Below are 18,139 nucleotides of genomic sequence, written 5' to 3' on the forward strand. Positions count from 1 at the left end.
GAATTTCAAGCTGCAACAGTATTAAGATGTTTTTGTTTTTGAAAATTACAAGTAACAGAAAACCAACTTGAGTCAGCATAACAACGACACAACAAAGTATTTGGGAGTGTCTCATGGAAACCCAGAAAATGATGTCCTGACTTGAAAAGAGAGAATAGAGCCAGGAACTGGAACACCTTCAAGACCTGTAAGAGAAAGGATGAAGAGTGGAGGAGGTGAGAGAAAGGGAAAGCTGGGGAGGCCGAAAAGATGAAGCTCTGCCCCCTCCCATGTTCACCAGAATAGCCAAATTTTAATGCATCTTACGTTGGGGTCCTATGTGAGGTTCTATTTGAAAAACAAGGCTTAGATATATTAGGCAGTTATTTTAAACCACTGGTTAATGTATGAAGCCATTCCCATATTGCTGGACATTTAGGGGCTATTGGCTTTTTTTAAAATTTTTCACTCTAATGAGTAAAATTGTGATGAATACTCTTTCATATTGTACTAGACAGTGCATGAAGTCACCCAGTACTTTTTTTTCCTCTGGTCCTTATAACTTCCTTTAAGAGAGGAAAGGTTGGGGGTTATAGCCTCAGGCAAGTCTAGTCTGTGCCCAAGACCAGTGCTACTTGGGCCCCCCAGCTGTCAGCCAGTCCAGAAATACTCAGTATCTAACTACATGCTTATCTACGATGATGAATAAAATAAGCAGGGTCTGTTGTAACGGAGCTAATACTCTGGTGGGGAAAGCGGACATGAAACAGATACTCTACTAACTTATTAGAAGAATCACAAGCAAAGTGCTGCCAAGCAGAAGTTCAAAAGGTTAAGAAAACACGCAACAGAGTGAGCTGACGTAATCTGGGGGCTAGGGTCAACTGCCCTGAGGAAGTGTTATTAATCTGAGGCTTGAAGGATGAGTGAGAGCCAGACAAAGAGAATGGAGAAGAGCTGCTTAAGCAGAGGGAAAGTGTGAAGGTCCAAAAGTGAGAAAATCTTGGTATGTTCAAGGGATTGAGAGCAGATCATTGAGACGGGTTCCAGAAAAGAAAGGAAAATGATATGAGGCTGAGGTGAAAGAGACAGCACAATCCAGATTATGCAAAGTCTTATGAGCTATCTTAAGCAATTTGTAGTAAATTCCAAGGATGTAGGAGATCATTGACAGACTTTAAACTGAGGGAATGCACCGTCCTGTTTGTGCCTAAACAAGCAAATAGCATGGAGAGCTAAAGTGAGTACAAGGAGGCTGCTGGATAGAGGCAGGGGGCTGATACAAAAGTCCAGGCAAGGGATGATGATGGCTTGGCCTACATCTTGCTTGGCAGCAGTAGACAAAAAGAAATGGACAGATTTGAGAGTGAGTGATCCAAGACGTAGAATTACAGGAACTAGTGATTGATTGTCTGTGTGTAAGAGAGGGTGAGTAGCCAAGACTATAGCTTTCTGGCTTGAGCAGTTGGGTAGATGGTATTTCCTTATAGAGACTGGGGACACTGGAGGAAGAGTAGGTTTGTTGGGGAAAGTGATGACTCCTACACTCACACGTTCAGTTTGTTTATCTGTTGGATTCTTGAATATGCAAGTAGACATATAGAACTGGAGCTCAGAAGACAAGTCTAGGCAGGAGGTGTTGGTTTAGAAATCCTAGAATTGACAGACTATAGAAAAGGGTCATTCAGAGATATTGATCTATATAAATAGTGTATTAGAAAAGAATCCAGAAGAGGAAAATGAGAAGGGGCAACCAGAGGGGTAGCAGAAAATCAGAAGTACATGGCTCAAGAGAGCCAAGGGAAGAATATACTTCAAAAAGGCAGTGTACCTGTACTAAATGCAGCAGAGTGACTAAATAAAAAGAAAATGGGTTGCTTCCATGTTCTGGCTATTTTAATTAGTGCTGCAGTGAGTACTGGGATGCATGTGTCTTTTTGATTCTGGTTGTCTCAGGGTATATACCCAGGAGTACGAATTGCTGGATCATATGGTAGCTCTTTTATAAGTTTTATAAGGAACTTCCATACTGTTCTCTATCGTAGCTGTACCAGTTTCCATTCCCGTCAACAAGGAGGGTTCCCTTTTCTCCACACCCTTTCCAACATTTATTGTTTACAATAGCCAGAACATCGAACAACCTAAATGTCCATCAACAGAGGAATGGATACAGAAGGGGTGGTATATATGTACAATGGAATATTAGTCAGTCATCAGTTCAGTTCAGTTCAGACGCTCAGTCGTGTCTGACTCTTTGTGACCCCATGAACGACGACACGCCAGGCCTCCCTGTCCATCACCAACTCCTAGAGTTCACCCAACTCATGTCCATTGAGTCAGTGATGCCATCCAACCATCTCGTCCTCTGTCTTCCCCTTCTCCTCCTGCCCTCAATCTTTCCCAGCATCAGGGTCTTTTCAAATGAAAAGCTCTTCAGCTCTTCGCATCAGGTGGCCAAAATATTGGAGTCTCAGCTTGAACATCAGTCCTTCCAATGAACACCCAGGACTGATCTCCTTTAGGATGGACTGGTTGGATCTCCTTGCAGCCCAGGGGACTCTCAAGAGTCTTCTCCAACACCACAGTTCAAAAGCATCAGTTCTTTGGTGCTCAGCTTTCTTTATAGTCCAACTCTCACATCCATACATGACTACGGGAAAAACCATCAATTCACTTCAGTTCAGTCACTCAGTCATGTCTGACTCTTTAACCCCATGAACCACAGCACACCAGGCCTCCCTGTCCATCACCAATTCCCAGAGTTTACCCAAACTCATGGAAAACCCATAGCCTTGACTAGATGGACCTTTGTTGACAAAGTAATGTCTCTGCTTTTTAATATGCTGTCTAGGTTGGTCATAACTTTCCTTCCAAGGAGTAAGCGTCTTTTAATGTCATGGCTGAAATCACCATCTGCAGTGATTTTGGAGCCCGCAAAATAAAGTCTGACACTGTTTCCACTGTTTCCCATCTATTTCCCATGAAGTGATGGGACGGGATGCCATGATCTTCATTTTCAGAATGTTGAGCTTTAAGCCAACTTTTTCACTCTCCTCTTTCACTTTCATCAAGAGGCTTTTGAGTTTCTCTTCACTTTTTGCCATAAGGGTGGTGTCATCTGCATATCTGAGGTTATCGATATTTCTCCCGGCAATCTTGATTCCAGCTTGTGCTTCTTCCAGCCCAGCGTTTCTCATGATGTACTCTGCCTATAAGTTAAATGAGCAGGGTGACAATACACAGCCTTGACATACTCCTTTTCCTATTTGGAACCAGTCTTTTCTTCCATGTCCAGTTCTAACTGTTGCTTCCTGACCTGCATATAGGTTTCTCAAAAGGCAGGTCAGGTGGTCTGGTATTCCCATCTCTTTCAGAATTTTCCACAGTTTATTGTGATCCACACAGTCAAATGCTTTGGCATAGTCAGTAAAGCAGAAATAGATGTTTTTCTGGAACTCTCTTGCTTTTTCGATGATCCAGCAGATGTTGGCAATTTGATCTCTGGTTCCTCTGCCTTTTCTAAAACCAGCTTGAACATCTGGAATTTCACAGTTCACATATTGCTGAAGCCTGGCTTGGAGAATTTTGAGCATTACTTTCCTAGCGTGTGAGATGAGTGTAATTGTGCGGTAGTTTGAGCATTCTTTGGCATTGCCTTTCTTTAGGATTGGAATGAAAACTGACCTTTTCCAGTCCTGTGGCCACTGCTGAGTTTTCCAAATTTGCTGACATACTGAGTGCAGCACTTTCACAACATCATCTTTTAGGATAAAATAGTTCAACTGGAATTCCATCACCTCCACTAGCTTTGTTCATAGTGATGCTTCCTAAAGCCCACTTTACCTCACATTCCAGGATGCCTGGCTCTAGGTGAGTGATCATATCATCGTGATTATCTGGGTTGTGAAGATCTTTTTTGTACAGTTCTTCTGTGTATTCTTGCCACTTCTTCCTGATATCTTCTGCTTCTGTTAGGTCCATACCATTTCTGTCCTCTGTTGAGCCCATCTTTGCGTGAAATGTTCCCTTGGTATCTCTAATTTTCTTGAAGAGATCTCTAGTCTTTCCCTTTCTGTTGTTTTCCTCTATTTCTTTGCGTTGACTGCTGAGGAAGGCTTTCTTATCTCTTCTTGCTATTCTTTGGAACTCTGCATTCAGATGCTTGTATCTTTCCTTTTCTCCTTTGCTTTTTGCTTCTCTTCTTTTCACAGCTATTTGTAAGGCCTCCCCAGACAGCCATTTTGCTTTTTTGCACTTCTTTTCCATGGGGATGGTCTTGATCCCTGTCTCCTGTACAATGTCATGAACCTCAGTCCATAGTTCATCAGGCACTCTGTCTATCAGATCTAGTCCCTTAAATCTATTTCTCACTTCCACTGTATAATCATAAGGGATTTGATTTAGGTCATAACTGAATGGTCTAGTGGTTTTCCCTACTTTCTTCAATTTAAGTCTGAATTTGGCAATAAGGAGTTCATGGTCTGAGCCACAGTCAGCTCCTGGTCTTGTTTTTGCTGACTGTATAGAGCTTCTCCATCTTTGGCTGCAAAGAATATAATCAATCTGATTTTGGTGTTGGCCATCTGGTGATGTCCATATGTAGAGTCTTCTCTTGTGTTGTTGGAAGAGGGTGTTTGCTATGACCAGTGCATTCTCTTGGCAAAACTCTATCAGCCTTTACCCTTCTTCATTCTGTACTCCATTGCCAAATTTGCCTGTTACTCCAGGTGTTTCTTGACTTCCTACTTTTGCATTCCAGTCCCATATAAAGAAAAAGACATCTTTTTTGGGTGTTAGTTCTAAAAGGTCTTGTAGTCTTCATAGAACCATTCAACTTCAGCTTCTTCAGTGTTAGTGGTCGGGGCATAGACTTGGATTACCGTGATATTGAATGGTTTGCCTTGGAAACGAACAGAGATCATTCTGTCATTTTTGAGATTGCATCCAAGTACTGCATTTCAGACTCTTTTGTTGACTATGATGGCTATTCCATTTCTTCGAAGGGATTCCTGCCCACAGTAGTAGATATAATGGTCATCTAAGTTAAATTCACCCGTTCCAGTCCATTTTAGTTCGCTGATTCCTAGAATGTCTAGTATGCTACTGATCTCCAGTATGTCTACTGATCTAGTATGTCTAGTATGCTACTGATCTCCAGTAGCATACTGGGCTCCTACCAACCTGGGGAGTTCCTCTTTCAGTATCCTATCATTTTGCCTTTTCATACTGCTCATGGGGTTCTCAAGGCAAGAATACTGAAGTGGTTTGCCATTCCCTTCTCCAGTGGACCACATTCTGTCAGACCTCTCCACCATGACCCGTTCATCTTGGATGACCCTACACAGCACGGCTTAGTTTCATTGAGTTAGACAAGGCTCTGGTCCATGTGATCAGATTGGCTAGTTGAAAAATAATGCAGTTTGCAGCAACAGGGATGAACATAGAGATTATCATACTGAGTTAAGTAAGTCAGAGAAAGATAAAAATTATGGGTAAGCTGTATGTGGAATCTAAAAAAAAAAAATGGTACAAATGAACTTATTGACAAAATAAAAAGAGTTACAGATTTAGAAAATAAACTTATGGTTTCCAGGGGATAAGAGAGAAGGGATAAATTGGAATATTGGGATTGGGACACTACATATAAAATAGATAATAATAAAGACCTACTATATAGCATGGGGAACTCTACACAGTAACTGTGTATGGTCTATATGGGAAAGAATCTAAAAGTTAGTGGATGTATATATATGTATAACAGATTCACTTTGCTGTACACCTGAAACCAACACAATATTGTAAATCAGCTACACTCCAATATAAATTTTTTAAAGTAAAAAAAATAAAAGAGGATGGGTAAGTGTCCATTGGATTTAGAAATACGGTGGTCGTTGGTAATATTGTCAACAGCAATTTTGCAGAGGTAGTAGGCAGAGACTAGGTGTGGGATGACAAAGTGGGAGTGAGAAAATGGAGACAACGGTGTAGGTCATTCTGGAAAATTCTGCTCTGAAAGGAGGCAGACGAAAGGGGTATGAGTGGGACATTCATTCACCTGGTTCTTCCAGGGCTTCATATTCAACTCTTCTTTTTTTCTCATGTCCTAACTCAAAGCCAACAGACTGGTTCCAAATAGGAAAAGGAGTACGTCAAGGCTATATATTGTCACCCTGCTTATTTAACTTCTATGCAGAGTACATCATGAGAAATGCTGGATTGGAAGAAGCACAAGCTGGAATCAAGATTGCCAGGAGAAATATCAATAACCTCAGATATGCAGATGACACCACCATTATGGCAGAAAGTGAAGAGGAACTCAAAAGCCTCTTGATGAAAGTGAAAGAGGAGAGTGAAAAAGTTGGCTTAAAACTCAACATTCAGAAAACAAAGATCATGGCATCTGTTCCCACCACTTCATGGGAAATAGATGGGGAAACAGTGGAAACAGTGTCAGACTTTATTTTGCGGGCTCCAAAATCACTGCAGATGGTGACTGCAGCCATGAAATTAAAAGACGCTTACTCCTTGGAAGGAAAGTTATGACCAACCTAGATAGCATATTCAAAAGCAGAGACATTACTTTGCCAAAAAAGGTCCGTCTAGTCAAGGCTATGGTTTTTCCAGTGGTCACGTATGGATGTGAGAGTTGGACTGTGAAGAAGGCTGAGTGCCGAAGAATTGATGCTTTTGAACTGTGGTGTTGGAGAAGACTCTTGAGAGTCCCTTGGACTGCAAGGAGATCCAACCAGTCCATTCTGAAGGAGATCAGCCCTGGGATTTCTTTGGAAGGAATGATGCTAAAGCTGAAACTCCAGTACTTTGGCCACCTCATGTGAAAAGCTGACTCATTGGAAAAGACTCTGATGCTGGGAGAGATTGGGGGTAGGAGGAGAAGGGGATGACGGAGGATGACATGGCTGGATGGCATCACTGACTCAATGGACGTGAGTCTGAGTGAACTCCAGGAGTTGGTGATGGACAGGGAGGCCTGGAGTGCTGCAATTCATGGAGTCACAAAGAGTCGGACACGACTGAGTGACTGAACTGAACTGACTGAACTCAAAGCCTGTTGGCTCGGATTTCAAAATACATTGAATCTCACCACTTAATCACTTTTTCCACTGCTGCCTATTCAAAACCACCACTATCTCTTGCTTGGGCTATCTTAAGAGCTTCTGAATTTATCTCTTAACTGGTCTGTCCCTCACACCCCTTCTCTGTATAGCAGATCTGTAAACTAAAGAGGCAAGTTATCTCTTCCCTACATACGTTGTTCATACCATACTGGGAAAGGCATCAGATAATCTCAAAAAGAGGGGAAGAAGGAGGTACACAACAGAGCCAATTCTGAAATGTTTGTTGGATTAGTCCTTTGCCCAACTGCCTGAGAATCATTCTTGTTCACTGTGGTTTCTGGCTCCAATGTCTGGGTTCTTGTTTCCACCCTCTGAATCATCCTTCCTTTCCCAAAAGAAAAACTGAGTTTGCAACCAAGTAGTCTTCTCAGCCTGCTTCTTGCCTATAAAAGGGTTGCAAAGGCCTCTTTTCATTTTGTGCCTGTTAGTCTAAGCTGATAATGCTGCTGGCAGGGCAGTTCTCTTAAAGGCGCTGTGGGGTTTTAATGCATTGATTTTTATCCCACTCCTTTCAACAAAAGCCATAACTCTTTGAGATCAGCTCTTCTCTACCTTGGGCTCACTAAAAGACTACTGTGAGTGAATATCCTGAAGATACCTGGGGAGACTTCTTTCTATCTGACAGGTTCTGTTGGACACCTCCTTAGATCGTTTTGTAGTGTTAACCTTTAATTTCATTTTTAGATAATGTTTTCCTAATAGTGTCTTGGATTTTATTTTTGCAAAGAGACACTATTTTTGTACCCCCACACCTCGTGGTTTGAAACATCTGAGTTCACTGATCAGGGATTGAACCCAGGTCATGGCAGTGAAAGTACCAGAGTCCTGACCACTGGACCACCAGGGAATTCCCAAGAGATACTTCTTAATTTTAGAATAATTTACCATCTGGAGATGCCAACAATGAAAACCAATTTTAAATTTGAGTCCAAGTCCTGGTCCTGAGTATTCAGGAAGCCTTTGTTAAGATGTAGTTCACATTCCATACGATTCATCCATTTAAAGTATACAATCCAATGGTTTTTAGTTCACTCATAGAGCTTTTACAACCATCACCGCTGTGAGTTTTAGAACATATTCATCACCCCAAAAAATAACCCCATACCCATTAGCAGTCATTCCTCATTTCCCCACAGTCCTCAGTGTCCACCTATAGCAACCACTAATCTCCTTTCTGTTTCTATAGATTTGCCTGTTCTGATTCCATTTCATATAAATGGAATCATACCATACGTGATCTCCTTTATTTTGCTTTGCACATGTGCTCAATCGTGTTCAACTCTTTGTGACTCCAAGGATTGTAGCCCGCCAGACTCTGTCCATGGAATTTTCCAGGCAAGAAATACTGAAGTGGGTTGTCACTTCCTCCTTCAGTGAATCTTCCTGACCCAGGTATTGAACCCGAGTATCCCGCATTGGCAGGCGGATTCTTTACCAATGTGCCACCTGGGAAGCCCCAGTCTCCTTTACAGTTAAGTTATTTTTCAGTTTCTCTCTCTCCTTTCATGTTTCATCACAGGCAATTCGTAGAAAGCAGGTAACACCTTCAATATTCTACCTAGAAATCTCCTTGGTTGACTCCTTGAGTTCAACAAAGACATTTCTTCTTTTCTGAATTACTTCACGTGACAGTGTTGCCAACCTTTCTGGGAAAGGACCCCCTTTCCGCTCTGTCCTTTGTGTCCTCCAACAATTCTCTTCAGGTCCTTTAGGTTTTAGCTTACACTCTCACTGAAGCTCTTTGAAAGCCTTTGACCGCAGGCTCCTCCAGCCCCTGCCGGGCAGTTTCAAAACCAGCGCCACACATTTTGGGCGTTTGTTATGGCAGCACCCACATCTAGCTGCACAATGTATTGCTGCACAATGAATCACCCCAGACTGAGTCCTCTAGCAAGCAGATGCCAAAGATGGAATTGGAAGTTCAAGGGTAAATGCCTGTAAAAGATAAAAATGAGAAGCCAGAGTAGACAGGGAGAACCTTCACATCATGACACAGGACTGGCCCATAAAAGGAGGAGCGGCTAAGAAGAGCCTCAAGGGCAGTGCAGACAGCACTGAGAACACCCTGGCCAGGCTGATTTCCCATTAGCTGAACACTATGCGAGGCACAAATGGCCCAGCGCTAGGCCTACTGGGCTCAGCCATGGACTAAGAATAACCCAGGGAGACTCTGCCCTGGCACGCAGGTTGTGGCAAACCCCAGCAGTACTGCAGCTGGAAGCTGCCAGCCACCTACACTCCTCACAGCAGCATGGCTGCACTGGGTCTTCCTTGATGTGCATGGGCTTTTTCTAGTTGCAATGAGTGGGGGCTATTCTCTAGCTGCCGTGTGAGGGCTTGTTGTGGTGGCTTCTCTTGTTGCAGAGCATGGGCTTTAAAGCATGGGCTTCATTAGTTGTGATGCAGGAGCTTTTTTTTTTTTAGCTCCCTGGCACGTGGGATCCTTCTGGACCAGGGATCGAACTTACGTCCCCTGCATTGGCAGGCGGATTCTCAACCTCTGGACCACTGGGAAGTCGAGCAGTTCTCTATTTGAGTATAGATCTAAGAGGTCATGACATGACTGAGCAACTGAACTGAACTGAACTGAAGAGGTCATGGACACAGTCCATCCCTTGCTGACATAGTCTGTTCCTTGCACAGCTCAAGGATCCACTCTTCCACACAGCTTTGGAAAGCAGCTTCTCCTCCAAGGCTCTCCTAGGCCCCTCTTCCTGAGGGCGGACAGAAGAGGGAGGTTAATGGGATGAACTATAGCCTCCATTGCTACAGAGCGTGGAGTTGTCTTTTTAAAAAATGTTAATTTATAGACTCTTATTGTATATTGCAGGTAATAATCCTTATTCAATTTCATGCACTGCGAACATTTTTTCAATCTACTTTTTGCTTTTGTTATCTTTTCACATTAAAAAAATATTTTTATGAGCTATAATCTAACTTTTTCTTGATTTTCTGAATTTTTCTCCTATTTAAAAGGTCCTTCTACTCACAGTCATAGAAATCAGACTTTGGTTGCCATGCTTGGGGGGAGGGGAAGGAGGGAGAGGGAAGGTTTGGGAGTTTGAGATTAGCAGATGCAAACTATTATATTAATATAAAGAATGGATATGTATAATATAAAGAACAGGGTCCTACTGTCGAGCACAACACAGGAAATTATATTCAATATCTTGTGATAAACCATAATGAAAAAGAATATGAAAAGTATACACATATATATGCATAACTGAAACACTGCTGTACAACAGAAATTAACACATTTTAAATCAACTATACTTCAATAAAATAAAAAATAAATGAAAGATCTTTCTAAATCTTAAATTATATGTTTAGACTCTAAAATATTATTAACATTTTTTTCTTATCTTTGAAGTTTCATGCATCCAGGCTTTATTTCTGAATGTAGTGAGTTTGGGAGTCCAATCTTATTTTTTTCTTCTCATGGATGGCTAATTGTGCATTTATTAAATCACTTATAGCTTCCTGCCTGAGGAAGGATGACTGTTTTTTCATTCCTAAAATTTTCATGTACACTGAAATGTACGTCTGAGTTCAATCTTTTTCTATGCTAACATAAACTTTTTTATAACCTTTTAAAAATTATTTTTGTTTGATGATCAGAACATAGACTGTGACCAGTTTGCACATAATTCTTAATCTAAGTATTGAAAATCTCTACAAATTACATGGTTGCAATAATTTCTTGAACAATTTTACAATGACATTCCAGCTTAAAATTTGATGTCAATTGTTTCATATAAAGAGGATATCAGGGGAATTCCCTGGCAGTTCAGTAGTTAGGACTCTGGACTTCCACTGCAGGGGACCCAGGTTCAATCTCTAGTTGGGGAACTAAGGTCCTACAACCTACATGGTGCAACCAAAAAAAAGAAAAAGGATATAAAATATCAGTATCTTAAAATACTAACAAACTATTAGGTATAAAACTCCATTAATTAATAGTTTAATATCAAACATACTGCCTACACCATAAAAGTTTGGAGTATTTTATATCATATTAACAAAAAAAAGGAAAACTGGAATGACACCTGCAAAAGATGTCACAAATGGCATACAGTTATCACAGGGGGACCCAAGACGAAGACACAGTTGTTGTTTTTTAACTTCTTATTTTATACTGGCATATAGCTGATTAACAATGTTGTGATAGTTTCAGGTGGACAGCAAAGTGACATGTGACCATTTTCCCACAAACTCCCCTCCCATGCAGGCTACCACATAACACTGAGCAGAGTTCCCTATGCTATACAGTAGATTGCCCATTTTAAATAGAGCAGAGTGTACATGTCCATCCAAAGGAGCATCATTTTAAATAGTGGCACACAGTTTTAAGGGGTGATTTAATATATCTTACTTAGAAAATTTACCTAATATTAGAGAGTATGTATTTTCATTGATCATGTCCATGGAGCTGCTGTAAATATTGACCATACTCTAGACCATTCTCTAGCCTTGTTGAAAAATCTCAAATACCAAAGAATCAGTATTATACTTACCACATTGGGTGTCTAAATCTTAATTAGAGGACAATAAGAGCAACAACTAAAAATGCCCTGTTTGTTTGGAAAATTTTAAACATGCTGCTAAACTCATAGCAACCCACTCCAGTATTCTTGCCTGGAAAATCCCATAGATGGAGGAGCCTAGTAGGCTACAGTCCATGGGGTCGCAAAGAGTCAGACACAACTGAACGACTTCACTTTCACTTTCAAACTCATCAAAGACATCAGATAAGAAATCAGAAAATGCTTTTAGAATGAAATGACAAAAAAAAAAATACATTGATACTTGTAGGATATATTTCATGCAAAGCCTTGAGTACTAATGTTAGAAAAGAAGATAAGGTACAAACTTAAAGAGCTAAATGTTTAAGTCAAGAAGTTAGGCAGAGAGTTCGTTCCCTGGTGGTCTATTGATTAGTGTTCTGGGATTTCATTGTCCCTGGTTGGGGAACTGAGTTTCCACAAGCCAAAGGGTGTGGCCAAAAAAAAGGGAGAGAAAGTTAGACAAAGAACAACAGAACTAACAAAAAGAAAGTGGAAGTAATGAGTTAATAAAAGTAAGAGGAGAAACTAAGCAAAAAGCAAATACATGTGATTTTCAAAGACTGACATAGCCAAAAGTTGATTTCTTGAGAAGAATAACAAAATAGATAAATCTTTGGTGAAATGATGATGAGAAGGCACACAAAATTTTTGGAGTAAAAAGAAACTACGGAAGAGATTGAATGTGTAACAAATTTAAAAACTACCTACCACCACCCACCCTTTGGACAACACAATTCACGTCCATTGAATGTGAATCCTTTTCCCAGGATTCCTAAAATCTCATCTCATGATAGCATTAGCTCAAAGTTCAGGATCTCATCATCTAAATGAGGTCTAGCTATAGATGAGTCTCTTTGGGCATGGTTCCTCTTCATCTGAATATCTATAAAAAAATAATCAAGTTGTCTGCAACACAAACACAGCAGATAGTGGTGTTATGGGGATAAGACAAATGCAATAAATACTTTTGTTTAAAAAAAAAACAACAAAAAAACTTCTGTTCAAAAGGGAGAAACAGGAGACATATGACAGTGGTCCACAGCAGTTCTGAAATTCCAGTCAGGTACATGCTTCCATTTCCTTGTTTGGGACCCAGTCCTGCTTCTGTGTGGAATAGGAAATGGCAACCCACTCCAGTATTCTTGTCTGAAAATTCCCATGGACAGAGGATCCTAGCAGGTTACAGTCCATAGGGTTGCAAAGAGTGACTGAGCACTCATGCACGCCTGCTTCTGGGGAATGATTCTCTGTAGCTTTAGGCTCTGCCTTCTGGTCTGGTTCTTCACATTGACTCATCCTTCCTTTTTCCTGAAAAGTGCCTTCACATCCTGCTTCTTGCCCACAGGAAGTTGGGTGTTTCAAGGGCTCTTTACATTTTGAACTGTACTCTTTACTTGAAGCTGATGTTATTTCTAAAAATGCAGTTCTCCTGAACATTTGTGTTTTCTGGGAATTTTATTTAAGTTCTCAAAAGTCACATCCACAAATGTCTTCAAAATACCTTGGTCTGCCCTTCTCTACCTTGATCTGAGATTCAGTATGCTATAGGAAACACCCTTAAGATTCTTAAAAGCTCTCTTGTCTAGTTAAAAAAAAAAAAGTCTAAGAGGCATTCTAGCATTCTTAGAAGTGATTTTGTTTACTTGAGAGAAGCTATAAAATATGTACTTAAACTTTCTGAAGTCTTAACAGAGAGTCTTACAGATGCACTCTTGACTTCTTCTTTATTTGAAGAGCATTCCTCTTTTGAGAATTTTTAATGGCAGAAAGACTGTCCTGTGTCCTTCATATATCCTCCAAATTTTTCTAAAAAGCTGACTAGTTCCCTTTTAACTTACCTCTCTCTTAGCTTATCATTGACAGCTTATCGTTGAAGCTTGTCGTTGACAGCTAAAATAAACCAGTCAGGCTTGGGACAGTCTACCTAGAAACCTCCTTAGCTAAATTCACCCAAATTCACTACATTTTCTATTTTGTGTTTTACCACTTCTGAACTTTTTGCTGCTACATAACAGGAGTTGCCTTTTCTCTGACTTCCAATCACAATTTCCTTTCTCTCCTTCAAATCTTCACTAACAGTCTCCCTGAGGCCCTTTCAGCTTCCAAAAACCTCGTGGTCCCAAGCCATTGCCACATGTCTTAGGTTTTTGTCATAGAAGGATGACACTTTTGTTATCAATTTCTGTTCCAGTTATATATTACTGCATAACAAACCACACTAACGCTTAGTAAATTAAAACAATAATTTGCTATCTTTCGTGCTCCTGTGGGTTGTCTGGGCCCAGCTGGACAGTCCGCAGTTGGGCAGTTCTCTCAAGTGATTACTGGGGCCCGAGCCACCTGAAGGCTTGACTGAGCTGGATATGGCCAGTCAAGGATGGCTCATTCACATAACTGGGAATTCATGTTGGCTCTCTGCTGGGAGCTTATTTGGGGCTGTCAATCAGAGTGCCTATAGATGATCTAGCTATATGGCTTGGGATTCTCACACCATGGTGTCTGGGTTCTGAGGGGAAATATTTGAAGAGAAAACATTCCAAGAGATCCACATGGAAGCTGCAATATTTCTTATGATCTAACATTGGAAATCCCAAAATGATACTTTCTCTGCATTCTATTGATTAAGTAAGTCAGCCTTTTATTCTACTGATGAGTCATTAAGTCCAGTCTAGGTTTAAGGGGAGAGATAACTCTCATCAGCAAAAGAAGGAATTAATCACATTCATCTATGGAGACTATCTACAAAATCAGCTTAAAGATTGTTTTGTCCATTTCAAAAAATATTGTTTATAATTATAACTGTATTAAACTTTGATAGACTGGACATTTTAAGTCTTCCCTTCCAAGAATAGGACATGTTTTTCTGTTTGTTTAGATTTTGCTTTATACCTCAGTTGTATTTAGTAAGAGAAACTTCCTGTTTGGGATGAGAATGTAAAAGAAACAAAGCATTGTGTATACTTGGAATATATTGTATTCCCTTGAATCCCTATATGAAGCTACATTATCCAGACTTATAATTATTATGTTTAAGAAATTTTTATAATTATAGAATAGACCTATCAGTAACCTTGTGGGAATAAATGTCTTCATGAATTTAAATAATGGATGATGACTAAGACAGTGGCTTAAAATCAGGAAAATGCAGTGATTTCTGGATTTTCATTCATTCATAAGTTGACTGAACTGAGAAATAAGCCACTGTCCTCTACTACACCTGACTCCCCGTTTCCAGCCCACAAAATTAAACCAAAGTCAGATTATTGGTCTTAGATGTACTCTTTGAGGGCAAAGATAGGTAATCTCTACCATGATTAATATCATTTAATGAGTACCTACTCTATGATAGGTAATGGCCAGGTATTTTGCATCTATTATCTCATTTAAGATTAAATCACACCATTAAAAGTAAATCTCAGAGACAGACCTAGGTATAAATACATGAATTTAATATATGATAAAAATACAGCACAAATAAATGAGAATATGACTGTAGCAGACAGGGTCCCACCACGGGACAGAAACTATACATTATTATGAACAGGAAAAATTTTACATATAGATCCAGTAACTATAGCAGGAGATGAAATTACAGGAGATTAAGTAGTAAGAAATAAAGAGAGCACCTAAATAATACAACAATCTCAACTGTCGGGAAAAGCGACTACCTCTAGGGCAATGCTTGCAGAAGAGTATTCCTTGCCCTCCAAACTGAAACCCAGAATGTGTTGACAAAGTAGTGTCCTCTTCACTGGATGATGAAGTGGCACCAGTGAATTTTGCTGGAAATATACCCAAGAAGGTGCCAGGGGAAGTTGCTATATACTGCGCATTGCAGGCTGCTGCACAATCCAGGAACCAGGTGCTGGAGAAGTTATGTGCTGCAAACCTGGTATCACAGAGATTGCATACTGCAAGAGCCTGATAAGAAAAGGAAGCAGGAAAAATCTTTTTTCCTCCAGTATTCCCCTGGCATCCTCTACTGACTAGCTTAACATTATGCCGGATGTTAATAGAGAATGGAGAAATATTTAAAGGGATCATCATAATTTTTGCTGAGCAGGCAAGGGAGGGTAGATTTGGAACTATGAGGCAATACATTGAAAACTGGCACAAAGGCTAATTGGATTGTTTAGTAGATAGTTTTTGATAAATTGTCTCTCTATATGGAGAAGGAAATGGCAACCCACTCCAGTGTTCTTGCCTGGAGAATCCCAGGGACGGGGGAGCCTGGTGGGCTGTCATCTCTGGGGTCGCACAGAGTCAGACATGACTGAAGCGACTTAGCAGCATATGGAGAAAAATGCTAGATTTCTCTATTTAACACTGTATTTAAAGGTGAGTTCCAAATGGGTTAAAGACCTAAACATTAAAGGTAAGAGTATGAATTAAATAGGAAAAAAAAGTAGGAAGGTAGTTTTGTAACCTAGAGGCAGAACAGAAATCATTTTTTAAACGTAAAAAAAGTGTAACCTGAGGTAAAAAAGAAAATATCAGTGGATTTGATTACATTAAGTAGAGATTTTTGTTGTTGTTGCTGTTCAATAAAGGACTGTATAGACAAAGTTCAAAGATAACAAAACGGGAAAAGAGGTTTGTCATGTCTGATGCCAATAAGAGATTATTAACTAGGACAGGATTTGGCAAACTTCCTGTAAAGGACCGAACAGTGAAAATTTAAGTCAGCTTAGTAGAACAGATGATCTTTGACATAACTGTTCATCTCTACTCTTCTAGTAGAAAAGCAGCAGTAGATAAGTGAATGAGTGTGACTGCGTTCTAACAAAACTTTATTTACAAAAACTGGAGATGTGCTAAATTTGGTCTGTGGGCCATTGTTTACTAATTCTTGATCTAGAAAAAAACAAAGAAGTCCTGAATGTTTGCTAAAAGTACAACAACTTCAATTTTAAAAATGGGAAGGGATATGAGTCGGCAATACACAGAAGAGGCAACTCAGAAGGGTAGCAAGCATATGAAGAAATGTTTAAACTAAATTATAAGGAGAAAAAATAGAAATGAACAATGAAATATTGCTTCACATCTAGTCAAACAGCAAAAATTCGAGACTAATAATGAGCTTCATTGGGGAACTAGGAACTCTTCATGAGGGGAATAAATACAGGTGCAACCATTCCAGAGCACAGTATGGTGGCGCATAGTCCGGTACTGTGAATGTCTACCTAATGACCCAGCAAATCTGCTCCCGAATCTATAGTGCAATGAAGTTCCCATACAAGCTTGTAAAGAGTCAAGAACTTGGCTGTTCATTCCAGCATTATTTGTGATGCAGAGGAGTGGAGATGATCTGAGTTTCTGCATTTGAAAAGTAACTATGTAAAATGTTTATCATGAGTACTACATATAGCAGTTGGGAACAATGGATCAGATGTGTACTCAATAACATGGATGGATCTTAAATTAAAAATAGCATTGATTTTAAAAAGTCAGAATAAGTTATACATATAAAACATGCAAATTTAAAATATGTGATCACAAAGCAATATACATTTTGCAAGAACACAAAGACAAAGGTATGTATTAAACCCATTACAGAGGTGTCTATAGGGTGGGAAGGAAGTGGGTTATCTAATGAAGTGAAGTGAAAGTCGATCAGTCATGTCCAACTCTTTGGGACCCCCATGGACTATACAGTCAATGGAATTCTCCAGGCCAGAATACTGGAGTGAGTAGCCTTTCCCTTCTCCAGAGGATCTTCCCAACCCAAGGATCGAACCCAGGTCTCCTGCATTGCAAGTGGATTCTTTACCAGCTGAGCCACCACGGAAGCCAGCTGAGCCACAAATGGAATGAAAGGGAATATAAAATATGCATGAGAAGCATTGCATGAACCAATGATGATAATGTGCCACGAAATGAAGAAAATGATGAACTGCATCTGAAGCTAATATTAAAATATCAGACAATATAAGAGGACAATGAGTGTCAAGAGGAAGAGGAATGTCAGCAGGGCTGTGAAATTCCCATTCGATTCTTCTCACTTGGGATTAGCCATCCACACAGCAAGCATGTGAGAGAGTGCTGGGTAGTGTCCGTGTCAGCATGAACACTGAATAACAGTGCTGGAGCTTAACAAGGTTTGAACCTCTGTGTTCTTAAATTCTGAATGTATATGGATGACAAGTACGTGTAGGTTTTATCTGAATCAGCGGCCATGCATAGTATCTGATGTGCATGGTGTGATTCCATTTTCATTACAAAATATTGTTATATATTAATGTATGCATACAAAGGAAGCTGGAGGACTTTGCTCTAAACTGTTGATAGAGTTAACCGAGGGCTGGGTGTGGGCAGAGACTGGTCAGCAATTTAATAAATCTCTTTCCTCTTCCACTGGGGCCCTCATTAGCTTACATTTCTTGGCCCCCTTATAGAGACAGATGGCCTTGTGCCTGGGATCTGGCCAATGGAATTGTGGACAGTTCTCCATGCTTT

Source organism: Bos taurus, chromosome 3, assembly GCF_002263795.3.
Source record: "Bos taurus isolate L1 Dominette 01449 registration number 42190680 breed Hereford chromosome 3, ARS-UCD2.0, whole genome shotgun sequence".
Classification (NCBI taxonomy): domain Eukaryota; kingdom Metazoa; phylum Chordata; class Mammalia; order Artiodactyla; family Bovidae; genus Bos; species Bos taurus.